Source organism: Phalangium opilio, unplaced genomic scaffold (assembly GCF_054372755.1).
Source record: "Phalangium opilio isolate 3A_F unplaced genomic scaffold, DU_Popi_V2 ptg000061l_1, whole genome shotgun sequence".
Taxonomy (NCBI): Eukaryota; Metazoa; Arthropoda; class Arachnida; order Opiliones; family Phalangiidae; genus Phalangium; species Phalangium opilio.
The window spans coordinates 5,713,630-5,726,997 of NW_028324178.1; the positions used below are offsets into that span (position 1 = coordinate 5,713,630).

The following is a 13,368-nucleotide window of genomic DNA, read 5'->3' on the forward strand; positions in this document are numbered from 1 at the left end:
AAAACAGACGTGCTAACCACTACACCATAGATAATTAGAAATATTGAGTTTTCCAAGAGACCTAGCTTTTTTTAATATCTTATCACGATGGTCAAAATATGTATCTACCAGGGCTCGAACCTGCGACCCTTCGCGTGTTAGGCTGCCGTGATAACCACTACACCATAGTTAGGTAGTTAGACTGAGTTTTCAAAGAGATTTAGCTTATTGTTATGCCCAATCACGATGGACGAAATATGTATCTAACAGGGCTCGAACCTGGGACCTTCCGCGTGTAAAACGGACGTGATAACTACTACACCATAGATACCTACTAATAATGAGTTTTCCAAGACACCTAGCTTATTTTTATGCCCAATCACGATGGTCAAAACATGTAGCTCATGGGGCTCGACCCTGGGACATTCCGCGTGTGAAGCGGACGTGATAACCACTACACCATAGTTCGGTAGTTAAATTGAGTCTTCCAAGAGACCTAGCTTATTTTTATGCGCAATCACGATGGACACAACATGTATCTACCAGGGCTCGAACCTGGGACCTTCCGCGTGTAAAGCGGACGTGATAACCACTACACCATAGATACCTACTAATAATGAGTTTTCCAAGACACCTAGCTTATTTTTATGCCCAATCACGATGGTCAAAACATGTAGCTCATGGGGCTCGACCCTGGGACATTCCGCGTGTGAAGCGGACGTGATAACCACTACACCATAGTTCGGTAGTTAAATTGAGTCTTCCAAGAGACCTAGCTTATTTTTATGCGCAATCACGATGGACACAACATGTATCTACCAGGGCTCGAACCTGGGACCTTCCGCGTGTAAAGCGGACGTGATAACCACTACACCATAGATACGTAGTACTGAGTTTTCCAAGAGATTTAGCTTATTGTTATGCCCAATCACGATGGACGAAATATGTATCTAACAGGACTCAAACCTGGGACCTTCCGCGTGTAAAACGGACGTGATAACTACTTCACCATAGATCCCTACTAATATTGAGTTTTCCAAGACACCTAGGTTATTTTTATGCCCAATCACGATGGTCAAAACATGTAGGTCATGGGGCTCGAACCTGGGACGTTCCGTGTGTGAAGCGGACGTGATTACCACTACACCATAGTTAGGCATTTAGACTGAGTTTTCCAAGAGACCTATCTTATTTTTATGCCCAATAACGATGGTCCAAACATGTATCTCATGGGGCTCGAACCTGGGACCTTCCGCGTATTATTCGCACGTGATAACCACTACACCATAGTTAGGTAGGTAGACTTAGTTTTCCAAGAGACCTAGCTTATTGTTATGCCCAATCACGATGGACAAAATATGTATCTATCAGGGCTCAAACCTGGGACCTTCCGCGTGTAATGCTGTCGTGATAACCACTACACCATAGATACCTTCTAATAATGAGTTTTCCAAGACACCTAGCTTATTTTTATGCATAATCACGATGGTCAAAACATGTATCTCATGGGGCTCGAACCTGGGACATTCCGCGTGTGAAGCGGACGTGATTACCACTACACCATACTTAGGTATTTAGACTGAGTTTTCCAAGAGACCTATCTTATTTTTATGCGCAATCACGATGGACAAAACATGCATATACCAGGACTCGAACCTGGGATCTTCCGCGTGTAAAGCGGACGTGATAACCACTACACCATAGTTAGGTAGTTAGACTTAGTTTTCCAAGAGATCTAGCTTATTGTTATGCCCAATCACGATGGACGAAATATGTATCTAACAGGGCTCGAACCTGGGACCTTCCGCGTGTAAAACGGACGTGATAACCACTACACCATAGATCCCTACTAATAATGAGTTTTCCAAGACACCTAGCTTATTGTTATGCCCAATCACGATGGACGAAATATGTATCTAACAGGGCTCGAACCTGGGACGTTCCGGGTGTGAAGCGGACGTGATTACCACTACACCATAGTTAGGCATTTAGACTGAGTTTTCCAAGAGACCTATCTTATTTTTATGCGCAATCACGATGGTCAAAACGTGTATCTACCACGGCTCGAACCTGGGACCTTCCGCGTGCAAAACGGCGTGATAACCACTACACCATAGTTACCTACTAATATTGAGTTTTCCAAGACACCCAGCTTATTTTTATGCCCAATAACGATAGTCCAAACATGTATCTCATGGGGCTCAAACCTGGGACCTTCCGCGTGTTAGGCGAACGTGATAGCCACTACACCATAGATACGTAGTAATAAGGAGTTTCCCAATAGATATAGCTTATTTATATGCCAGCCATATCATGATGGACAAAATATGTATCTACCAGGACTCGAACTTGCGACCTTCCGCGTGTTAGGCGGCCGTGATAACCACTACACCATAGTTAGGTAGATAGACTGAGTTTTCCAAGAGACCTAGCTTATTGTTATGCCCAATCACGATGGACAAAAAATGTATCTACCAGGGCTCGAACCTGGGACCTTCCGCGTGTAAAACGGACGTGATAACCACTCACCCATAGATACTTAGTAATATCGAGTTTTCCAAGAGAAATAGCTTGTTTTTATGCTCAATAACGATGGTCAAAAACTGTATCTAATGGGGCTCGAACCTGTTATCTTCCGCGTATAAAGCGGACATGATAACCACAACACCATAGATACTTAGTAACATTGAGTTTTCCAAGAGACCTAGCTTATTTTTATGCCCAATAACGATGGACAAAACATGTATCTCATGGGGCTCGAACCTGGGACCTTCCGCGTATTAGGCGGACGTGATAACCACTACAACATCGTTAGTTAGTTAGACTGAGTTTTCCAAGAGACCTAGCTTATTGTTATGCCCAATCACGATGGACAAAATTATTAACTACCAGGGCTCAAACCTGGGACCTTCCGCGTGTAAAGCGGACGTACTAACCAGTACACCATAGTTACTTAGTAATATTGAGGTTTCCAAGAGACCTAACTTTTTTTAATATGTTATCACGATGGACAAAATTATTAACTATCAGTGCTCGACCCTGGGACGTTTCGCGTGTAAAGCGGACGTAATAACCACTACACCATAGATACTTAGTAATATTGAGTTTTCCAAGAGACCTAGCTTATTTTTATGCCCAATAACGATAGTCCAAACATGTACCTCATCGCGCTCGAACCTGGGACCTTCCGCGTATTAGGCGGACGTGATAACCACTACACCGTAGTTAGGTAGTTAGACTGAGTTTTCCAAGAGACCTAGCTTATTGTTATGCCCAATCACGATGCACAAAACATGTATCTACCAGGGCTTGAACCTGGGACGTTCCGCGTGTAAAGCGGACGTGATAACCACTACACCATAGATACTTAATAATATTGAGTTTTCCAAGAGACCTTGCTTTTTTTATGCCCAATAACGATGATCCAAACATGTACCTCATCGGGCTCGAACCTGGGACCTTCCGCGTATTAGGCGGACGTGATAACCACTACACCATAGTTAGGTAGTTGTACTTAGTTTTCGAGGAGACCTAGCTTATTGTTATGCCCAATCACGATGGACAAAATATGTATCTACCAGGGCTCAAACCTGGGACCTTCCGCGTGTAAAGAGCACGTGATAACCACTACACCATAGTTAGGTAGTTAGATTGAGTTTTCCAAGAGCCCTAGCTTATTTTTATGCGCAATCACGATGGACAAATCACGTATCTACCAGGGCTCGAACCTGAGACCTTCCGCGTGTAAAGCGGACGTGATAACCACTACACCACAGATACGTAGTACTGAGTTTCCCAAGATATCTAGCTTATTTTTATGCCAAATCACGATGGACAAAAGATGTATCTACCCGAGCTCTAACCTGGGACCTTCCGCGTCTTAGGCGGACGTGATAACCACTACACCTTAGATACGTAGTAATACTGAGTTTTCCAATAGATATAGCTTATTTTTATGCCAAATCACGATGGACGAAATATGTATCTACCAGGGCTCGAACCTGGGACCTTCCGCGTGTAAAACGGACGTGATAACCACTAACCCATAGATACCTACTAATACTGAGTTTTCAAAGACACCTAGCTTATTTTTATGCCCAATCACGATGGTCAAAACATGCATCTCATGGTGTTCGAACCTGGGACCTTCCGCGTGTAAAGCGGACGAGAGAACCACTACACCATAGATACTTAGCAATATGGAGTTTTCTAAGAGACCTAGCTTTTTTTAATATCTTATCACGATGATCAAAATATTTATCAACCAGAGCTCGAACCTCGGACCTTCCGCGTGTGAAGCGGTCGTGATTACCACTACACCATAATTAGGTAGTTAGACTTAGTTTTCCAAGAGACCTAGCTTATTGTTATGCCCAATCACGATGGACAAAATTATAATCTATCAGTGCTCGAACCTGGGACCTTTCGCATGTAAAGGGGACGTGATAACCACTACACCATAGATACTTAGTAATATCGAGTTTTCCAAGAGACCTAGCTTATTTTTATGCCCAATCACGATGGTCAAAACATGTATCTCATGTTGCTTTAACCTGGGACCTTCCGCGTATTAGGCGGACGAGGTACCCACTACACCATAGTTAGGATGTTAGACTTAGTTTTCCAAAGAGACCTAGCTTATTGTTATGCCCAATCACGATGGACAAAATTATTAACTATCAGTGCTCGAACCTGGGACCTTTCGTGTGTAAAGCGGACGTGATAACCACTACACCATAAACACTTAGTAATATTGAGTTTTCCAAGAGAAATAGCTTATTTTTATGCCCAATAACGATGGTCCGAACATGTATCTCATGGGGCTCGAACCTGGGACCTTCCGCGTATTAGGCGGACGTGATAACCACTACAACATAGTTAGTTAGTTAGACTTAGTTTTCCAAGAGACCTAGCTTTTTTTAATATATTATCACGATGATCAAAATATTTATCAACCAGAGCTCGAACCTCGGACCTTCCGCGTGTGAAGCGGTCGTGATTACCACTACACCATAGTTAGGTAGTTAGACTTAGTTTTCCAAGAGACCTAGCTTATTGTTATGCCCAATCACGATTTACAAAATATTTATCTACCAGGGCTCAAACCTGGGACCTTCCGCGTGGGAAGCGGACGTGATTACCACTACACCATAGTTAGGTAGTTAGATTGAGTTTTCCAAGAGACCTAGCTTATTTTTATGCACTATCACGATGGACAAAACATGTATCTACCAGGGCTCGAACCTGGGACCTTCCGCGTGTAAAGCGGACGTGATAACCACTACACCATATATACTTAGTAATATAGAGTTTTCCAAGAGACCTAGCTTATTTTTATGCCCAATAACGATGGTCCAAACATGTATCTCATGGGGCTCGAACCTGGGACCTTCCGCGTATTAGGCGAACGTGATAACCACTAAACCATAGTTAGGTAGTTAGACCAAGTTTTCCAAGAGACCTAGCTTATTGTTATGCCCAATCACGATGGACAAAATATTTATCTACCAGGGCTCAAACCTGGGACCTTCCGCGTGTAAAGCGGACGTGATAACCACTACACCATAGATAGTAATATTGAGTTTTCCAAGAGACCTAACTTTTTTAATATCTTATCACAATGGTCAAACTATGTACCTACCAGGGCTCGAACCTGGGACCTTCCGCGTGTGAATCGGACGTGATTACCACCACATCATAGTTAGGTAGTTAGATTGAGTTTTCCAAGAGACCTAGCTTATTTTTATGCGCAATCACGATGGACAAAACCTGTATCTACCAGGGCTCGAACCTGGAACCTTCCGCGTGTAAAGCGGACGTGATAATCACTACACCATAGTTTCTTGGTAATATTGAGTTTTCCAAGAGCCCTAGGTAATTAGTATGTCCAATCACGATGGTCAAAACATGTATCTCATGTTGCTCGAACCTGGGACCTTCCGCGTATTAGGCGGACGAGGTACCCACTACACCATAGTTAGGTTGTTAGACTTAGTTTTCCAAAGAGACCTAGCTTATTGTTATGCCAAATCACGATGGACAAAATTATTAACTATCAGTGCTCGAACCTGGGACCTTTCGCGTGTAAAGCGGACGTGATAACCACTACACCATAAATACTTAGTAATATTGAGTTTTCCAAGAGAAATAGCTTATTTTTATGCCCAATAACGATGGTCCAAACATGTATCTCATGGGGCTCGAACCTGGGACCTTCCGCGTATTAGGCGGACGTGATAACCACTACAACATAGTTAGTTAGTTAGACTTAGTTTTCCAAGAGACCTAGCTTTTTTTAATATATTATCACGATGATCAAAATATTTATCAACCAGAGCTCGAACCTCGGACCTTCCGCGTGTGAAGCGGTCGTGATTACCACTACACCATAGTTAGGTAGTTAGACTTAGTTTTCCAAGAGACCTAGCTTATTGTTATGCCCAATCACGATTTACAAAATATTTATCTACCAGGGCTCAAACCTGGGACCTTCCGCGTGGGAAGCGGACGTGATTACCACTACACCATAGTTAGGTAGTTAGATTGAGTTTTCCTAGAGACCTAGCTTATTTTTATGCACTATCACGATGGACAAAACATGTATCTACCAGGGCTCGAACCTGGGACCTTCCGCGTGTAAAGCGGACGTGATAACCACTACACCATATATACTTAGTAATATAGAGTTTTCCAAGAGACCTAGCTTATTTTTATGCCCAATAACGATGGTCCAAACATGTATCTCATGGGGCTCGAACCTGGGACCTTCCGCGTATTAGGCGAACGTGATAACCACTAAACCATAGTTAGGTAGTTAGACCAAGTTTTCCAAGAGACCTAGCTTATTGTTATGCCCAATCACGATGGACAAAATATTTATCTACCAGGGCTCAAACCTGGGACCTTCCGCGTGTAAAGCGGACGTGATAACCACTACACCATAGATAGTAATATTGAGTTTTCCAAGAGACCTAACTTTTTTTAATATCTTATCACAATGGTCAAACTATGTACCTACCAGGGCTCGAACCTGGGACCTTCCGCGTGTGAATCGGACGTGATAACCACTACACCATAGATAGTAATATTGAGTTTTCCAAGAGACCTAACTTTTTTAATATCTTATCACAATGGTCAAACTATGTACCTACCAGGGCTCGAACCTGGGACCTTCCGCGTGTGAATCGGACGTGATTACCACCACATCATAGTTAGGTAGTTAGATTGAGTTTTCCAAGAGACCTAGCTTATTTTTATGCGCAATCACGATGGACAAAACCTGTATCTACCAGGGCTCGAACCTGGAACCTTCCGCGTGTAAAGCGGACGTGATAATCACTACACCATAGTTTCTTGGTAATATTGAGTTTTCCAAGAGCCCTAGGTAATTAGTATGTCCAATCACGATGGTCAAAACATGTATCTCATGTTGCTCGAACCTGGGACCTTCCGCGTATTAGGCGGACGAGGTACCCACTACACCATAGTTTGGTTGTTAGACTTAGTTTTCCAAAGAGACCTAGCTTATTGTTATGCCAAATCACGATGGACAAAATTATTAACTATCAGTGCTCGAACCTGGGACCTTTCGCGTGTAAAGCGGACGTGATAACCACTACACCATAAATACTTAGTAATATTGAGTTTTCCAAGAGAAATAGCTTATTTTTATGCCCAATAACGATGGTCCAAACATGTATCTCATGGGGCTCGAACCTGGGACCTTCCGCGTATTAGGCGGACGTGATAACCACTACAACATAGTTAGTTAGTTAGACTTAGTTTTCCAAGAGACCTAGCTTTTTTTAATATCTTATCACGATGATCAAAATATTTATCAACCAGAGCTCGAACCTCGGACCTTCCGCGTGTGAAGCGGTCGTGATTAACACTACACCATAGTTAGGTAGTTAGACTTAGTTTTCCAAGAGACCTAGCTTATTGTTATGCCCAATCACGATGGACAAAATATTTATCTACCAGGGCTCAAACCTGGGACCTTCCGCGTGGGAAGCGGACGTGATTACCACTACACCATAGTTAGGTAGTTAGATTGAGTTTTCCAAGAGACCTAGCTTATTTTTATGCACTATCACGATGGACAAAACATGTATCTACCAGGGCTCGAACCTGGGACCTTCCGCCTGTAAAGCGGACGTGATAACCACTACACCATAGACACTTAGTAATATAGAGTTTTCCAAGAGACCTAGCTTATTTTTATGCCCAATAACGACGGTCCAAACATGTATCTCATGGGGCTCGAACCTGGGACCTTCCGCGTATTAGGCGAACGTGATAAGCACTACACCATAGTTAGGTAGTTAGACCTAGTTTTCCAAGAGACCTAGCTTATTGTTATGCCCAATCACGATGGACAAAATATTTATCTACCAGGGCTCAAACCTGAGACCTTCCGCGTGTAAAGCGGACGTGATAACCACTACACCATAGATAGTAATATTGAGTTTTCCAAGAGACCTAACTTTTTTTAATATCTTATCACAATGGTCAAACTATGTACCTACCAGGGCTCGAACCTGGGACCTTCCGCGTGTGAAGCGGACGTGATTACCACCACATCATTGTTAGGTAGTTAGATTGAGTTTTCCAAGAGACCTAGCTTATTTTTATGCGCAATCACGATGGACAAAACCTGTATCTACCAGGGCTCGAACCTGGGACCTTCCGCATGTAAAGCGGACGTGATAATCACTACACCATAGTTACTTGGTAATATTGAGTTTTCCAAGAGACCTAGGTACTTAGTATGTCCAATCACGATGGTCAAAACATGTATCTCATATTGCTCGAACCTGGGACCTTCCGCGTATTAGGCGGACCAGGTACCCACTACACCATAGTTAGGTTGTTAGACTTAGTTTTCCAAAGAGACCTAGCTTATTGTTATGCCCAATCACGATGGACAAAATTATTAACTATCAGTGCTCGAACCTGGGACCTTTCGCGTGTAAAGCGGATGTGATAACCACTACACCATAAATACTTAGTAATATTGAGTTTTCCAAGAGAAATAGCTTATTTTTATGCCCAATAACGATGGTCAAAACATGTATCTCATGGGGCTCGAACCTGGGACCTTCCGCGTGTTAGGCGGACGTGATAACCACTACACCTTAGATACGTAGTAATACTGAGTTTTCCAATAGATATAGCTTATTTTTATGCCAATCATGATGGACAAAATATGTATCTACCAGGGCTCGAACCTGCGACCTTCCGCGTGTTAGGCGGCCGTGATAACAACTACACCTTAGTTAGGTAGTTAGACTGAGTTTTCCAAGAGACCTAGCTTATTGTTTTGCCCAATCACGATGGAAAAAATATGTATCTACGAGGGCTCGAACCTGGGACCTTCCGCGAGTATAACGGACGTGATAACCACTAACCCATAGATACCTACTAATACTGAGTTTTCCAAGAGACTTAACTTTTTTTAATATCTTATCACGATGGTCAAAATATGTATCTACCAGGGCTCGAACCTGGGACCTTCCGCGTGTGAAGCGGACGTGATTACCACTACACCATAGTTAGGTAGTTAGATTGAGTTTTCCAAGAGAACTAGCTTATTTTTATGCACTATCACGATGGACAAAACATGTATCTACCAGGGCTCGAACCTGGGACCTTCCGCCTGTAAAGCGGACGTGATAACCACTACACCATAGATACTTAGTAATATAGAGTTTTCCAAGAGACCTAGCTTATTTTTATGCCCAATAACGATGGTCCAAACATGTATCTCATGGGGCTCGAAACTGGGACCTTCCGCGTATTAGGCGAACGTGATAACCACTACACCATAGTTAGGTAGTTAAACCTAGTTTTCCAAGAGACCTAGCTTATTGTTATGCCCAATCACGATGGACAAAATATTTATCTACCAGGGCTCAAACCTGGGACCTTCCGCGTGTAAAGCGGACGTGATAACCACTACACCATAGATAAAAATATTGAGTTTTCCAAGAGACCTAACTTTTTTAATATCTTATCACAATGGTCAAACTATGTACCTACCAGGGCTCGAACCTGGGACCTTCCGCGTGTGAATCGGACGTGATAACCACTACACCATAGATAGTAATATTGAGTTTTCCAAGAGACCTAACTTTTTTAATATCTTATCACAATGGTCAAACTATGTACCTACCAGGGCTCGAACCTGGGACCTTCCGCGTGTGAATCGGACGTGATTACCACCACATCATAGTTAGGTAGTTAGATTGAGTTTTCCAACAGACCTAGCTTATTTTTATGCGCAATCACGATGGACAAAACCTGTATCTACCAGGGCTCGAACCTGGGACCTTCCGCATGTAAAGCGGACGTGATAATCACTACACCATAGTTACTTGGTAATATTGAGTTTTCCAAGAGACCTAGGTACTTAGTATGTCCAATCACGATGGTCAAAACATGTATCTCATATTGCTCGAACCTGGGACCTTCCGCGTATTAGGCGGACCAGGTACCCACTACACCATAGTTAGGTTGTTAGACTTAGTTTTCCAAAGAGACCTAGCTTATTGTTATGCCCAATCACGATGGACAAAATTATTAACTATCAGTGCTCGAACCTGGGACCTTTCGCGTGTAGAGCGGATGTGATAACCACTACACCATAAATACTTAGTAATATTGAGTTTTCCAAGAGAAATAGCTTATTTTTATGCCCAATAACGATGGTCAAAACATGTATCTCATGGGGCTCGAACCTGGGACCTTCCGCGTGTTAGGCGGACGTGATAACCACTACACCTTAGATACGTAGTAATACTGAGTTTTCCAATAGATATAGCTTATTTTTATGCCAATCATGATGGACAAAATATGTATCTACCAGGGCTCGAACCTGCGACCTTCCGCGTGTTAGGCGGCCGTGATAACAACTACACCTTAGTTAGGTAGTTAGACTGAGTTTTCCAAGAGACCTAGCTTATTGTTTTGCCCAATCACGATGGAAAAAATATGTATCTACGAGGGCTCGAACCTGGGACCTTCCGCGAGTATAACGGACGTGATAACCACTAACCCATAGATACCTACTAATACTGAGTTTTCCAAGAGACTTAACTTTTTTTAATATCTTATCACGATGGTCAAAATATGTATCTACCAGGGCTCGAACCTGGGACCTTCCGCGTGTGAAGCGGACGTGATTACCACTACACCATAGTTAGGTAGTTAGATTGAGTTTTCCAAGAGAACTAGCTTATTTTTATGCACTATCACGATGGACAAAACATGTATCTACCAGGGCTCGAACCTGGGACCTTCCGCCTGTAAAGCGGACGTGATAACCACTACACCATAGATACTTAGTAATATAGAGTTTTCCAAGAGACCTAGCTTATTTTTATGCCCAATAACGATGGTCCAAACATGTATCTCATGGGGCTCGAAACTGGGACCTTCCGCGTATTAGGCGAACGTGATAACCACTACACCATAGTTAGGTAGTTAAACCTAGTTTTCCAAGAGACCTAGCTTATTGTTATGCCCAATCACGATGGACAAAATATTTATCTACCAGGGCTCAAACCTGGGACCTTCCGCGTGTAAAGCGGACGTGATAACCACTACACCATAGATAGTAATATTGAGTTTTCCAAGAGACCTAACTTTTTTAATATCTTATCACAATGGTCAAACTATGTACCTACCAGGGCTCGAACCTGGGACCTTCCGCGTGTGAATCGGACGTGATAACCACTACACCATAGATAGTAATATTGAGTTTTCCAAGAGACCTAACTTTTTTAATATCTTATCACAATGGTCAAACTATGTACCTACCAGGGCTCGAACCTGGGACCTTCCGCGTGTGAATCGGACGTGATTACCACCACATCATAGTTAGGTAGTTAGATTGAGTTTTCCAAGAGACCTAGCTTATTTTTATGCGCAATCACGATGGACAAAACCTGTATCTACCAGGGCTCGAACCTGGGATCTTCCGCCTGTAAAGCGGACGTGATAATCACTACACCATAGTTACTTGGTAATATTGAGTTTTCCAAGAGACCTAGGTAATTAGTATGTCCAATCACGATGGTCAAAACATGTATCTCATGTTGCTCGAACCTGGGACCTTCCGCGTATTAGGCGGACGAGGTACCCACTACACCATAGTTAGGTTGTTAGACTTAGTTTTCCAAAGAGACCTAGCTTATTGTTATGCCCAATCACGATGGACAAAATTATTTACTATCAGTGCTCGAACCTGGGACCTTTCGCGTGTAAAGCGGACGTGATAACCACTACACCTAAAATACGTAGTAATACTGAGTTTTCCAATAGATATAGCTTATTTTTATGCCAATCATGATGGACAAAATATGTATCTACCAGGGCTCGAACCTGCGACCTTCCGCGTGTTAGCCGGCCGTGATAACAACTATACCTTAGTTAGGTAGTTAGACTGAGTTTTCCAAGAGACCTAGCTTATTGTTTTGCCCAATCACGATGGAAAAAATATGTATCTACGAGGGCTCGAACCTGGGACCTTCCGCGTGTGAAGCGGACGTGATTACCACTACACCATAGTTAGGTAGTTAGATTGAGTTTTCCAAGAGAACTAGCTTATTTTTATGCACTATCACGATGGACAAAACATGCATCTACCAGGGCTCGAACCTGGGACCTTCCGCGTGTAAAGCGGACGTGATAACCACTACACCATAGATACTTAGTAATATTGAGTTTTCCAAGAGACCTAGCTTTTTTATTCCCAATAACGATGGTCCAAACATGTAGTTAATCGGGCTCGAACCTGGGACTTTCCGCGTATTAGGCGGACGTGATAACCACTACACCAAAGTTAGGTAGTTAGACTTAGTTTTCGAGGAGACCTAGCTTATTGTTATGCCCAATCACGATGGACAAAATATGTATCTACCAGGGCTCAAACCTGGGACCTTCCGCGTGTAAAGAGGACGTGATAACCACTACACCATAGTTAGGTAGTTAGATTGAGTTTACCAAGAGCCCTAGCTTATTTTTATGCGCAATCACGATGGACAAATCATGTATCTACCAGGGCTCGAACCTGAGACCTTCCGCGTGTAAAGCGGACGTGATAACCACTACACCATAGATACGTAGTACTGAGTTCCCCAAGATATCTAGCTTATTTTTATGCCAAGTCACGATTTGACAAAAGATGTATCTACCCGAGCTCTAACCTGGGACCTTCCGCGTCTTAGGCGGACGTGATAACCACTACACCTTAGATACGTAGTAATACTGAGTTTTCCAATAGATATAGCTTATTTATATGCCTTATCACGATGGAAAAAACATGTATCTACCAGGGCTAGAACGTACGACCTTTCGCGTGTTAGGCGGCCGTGATACCACTACACC

The 13,368-nt window shown here is 42.9% G+C and overlaps 20 non-coding genes across 20 annotated transcripts; all 20 read right to left on the bottom strand.

Annotated features, from left to right (window-relative positions):
• Positions 1–513: 513 nt before the first annotated feature.
• TRNAV-UAC (transfer RNA valine (anticodon UAC)) lies at positions 514–586 on the bottom strand. Its single transcript has one exon. It is a non-coding gene; the product is annotated as a tRNA-Val (tRNA).
• Positions 587–789: 203 nt separating this feature from the next.
• Positions 790–862, bottom strand: TRNAV-UAC (transfer RNA valine (anticodon UAC)). The gene has a single exon. It is a non-coding gene; the product is annotated as a tRNA-Val (tRNA).
• A 2,411-nt stretch (positions 863–3,273) lies between these two features.
• TRNAV-UAC (transfer RNA valine (anticodon UAC)) lies at positions 3,274–3,346 on the bottom strand. Its single transcript has one exon. It is a non-coding gene; the product is annotated as a tRNA-Val (tRNA).
• Positions 3,347–3,686: 340 nt separating this feature from the next.
• TRNAV-UAC (transfer RNA valine (anticodon UAC)) lies at positions 3,687–3,759 on the bottom strand. The gene has a single exon. It is a non-coding gene; the product is annotated as a tRNA-Val (tRNA).
• Positions 3,760–5,064: 1,305 nt separating this feature from the next.
• TRNAG-CCC (transfer RNA glycine (anticodon CCC)) lies at positions 5,065–5,132 on the bottom strand. The gene has a single exon. It is a non-coding gene; the product is annotated as a tRNA-Gly (tRNA).
• A 70-nt stretch (positions 5,133–5,202) lies between these two features.
• On the bottom strand, positions 5,203–5,275 carry TRNAV-UAC (transfer RNA valine (anticodon UAC)). The gene has a single exon. It is a non-coding gene; the product is annotated as a tRNA-Val (tRNA).
• A 1,165-nt stretch (positions 5,276–6,440) lies between these two features.
• Positions 6,441–6,508, bottom strand: TRNAG-CCC (transfer RNA glycine (anticodon CCC)). Its single transcript has one exon. It is a non-coding gene; the product is annotated as a tRNA-Gly (tRNA).
• Positions 6,509–6,578: 70 nt separating this feature from the next.
• On the bottom strand, positions 6,579–6,651 carry TRNAV-UAC (transfer RNA valine (anticodon UAC)). The gene has a single exon. It is a non-coding gene; the product is annotated as a tRNA-Val (tRNA).
• A 337-nt stretch (positions 6,652–6,988) lies between these two features.
• On the bottom strand, positions 6,989–7,061 carry TRNAV-CAC (transfer RNA valine (anticodon CAC)). Its single transcript has one exon. It is a non-coding gene; the product is annotated as a tRNA-Val (tRNA).
• An 889-nt stretch (positions 7,062–7,950) lies between these two features.
• Positions 7,951–8,018, bottom strand: TRNAG-CCC (transfer RNA glycine (anticodon CCC)). Its single transcript has one exon. It is a non-coding gene; the product is annotated as a tRNA-Gly (tRNA).
• A 70-nt stretch (positions 8,019–8,088) lies between these two features.
• TRNAV-UAC (transfer RNA valine (anticodon UAC)) lies at positions 8,089–8,161 on the bottom strand. Its single transcript has one exon. It is a non-coding gene; the product is annotated as a tRNA-Val (tRNA).
• Positions 8,162–9,464: 1,303 nt separating this feature from the next.
• On the bottom strand, positions 9,465–9,534 carry TRNAV-CAC (transfer RNA valine (anticodon CAC)). The gene has a single exon. It is a non-coding gene; the product is annotated as a tRNA-Val (tRNA).
• Positions 9,535–9,602: 68 nt separating this feature from the next.
• Positions 9,603–9,675, bottom strand: TRNAV-UAC (transfer RNA valine (anticodon UAC)). Its single transcript has one exon. It is a non-coding gene; the product is annotated as a tRNA-Val (tRNA).
• Positions 9,676–9,878: 203 nt separating this feature from the next.
• TRNAV-UAC (transfer RNA valine (anticodon UAC)) lies at positions 9,879–9,951 on the bottom strand. The gene has a single exon. It is a non-coding gene; the product is annotated as a tRNA-Val (tRNA).
• Positions 9,952–10,011: 60 nt separating this feature from the next.
• TRNAV-CAC (transfer RNA valine (anticodon CAC)) lies at positions 10,012–10,084 on the bottom strand. The gene has a single exon. It is a non-coding gene; the product is annotated as a tRNA-Val (tRNA).
• A 1,026-nt stretch (positions 10,085–11,110) lies between these two features.
• On the bottom strand, positions 11,111–11,180 carry TRNAV-CAC (transfer RNA valine (anticodon CAC)). The gene has a single exon. It is a non-coding gene; the product is annotated as a tRNA-Val (tRNA).
• A 68-nt stretch (positions 11,181–11,248) lies between these two features.
• Positions 11,249–11,321, bottom strand: TRNAV-UAC (transfer RNA valine (anticodon UAC)). Its single transcript has one exon. It is a non-coding gene; the product is annotated as a tRNA-Val (tRNA).
• A 336-nt stretch (positions 11,322–11,657) lies between these two features.
• TRNAV-CAC (transfer RNA valine (anticodon CAC)) lies at positions 11,658–11,730 on the bottom strand. The gene has a single exon. It is a non-coding gene; the product is annotated as a tRNA-Val (tRNA).
• An 888-nt stretch (positions 11,731–12,618) lies between these two features.
• TRNAV-UAC (transfer RNA valine (anticodon UAC)) lies at positions 12,619–12,691 on the bottom strand. Its single transcript has one exon. It is a non-coding gene; the product is annotated as a tRNA-Val (tRNA).
• Positions 12,692–13,030: 339 nt separating this feature from the next.
• TRNAV-UAC (transfer RNA valine (anticodon UAC)) lies at positions 13,031–13,103 on the bottom strand. The gene has a single exon. It is a non-coding gene; the product is annotated as a tRNA-Val (tRNA).
• Between the last annotated feature and the right edge of the window lie 265 nt (positions 13,104–13,368).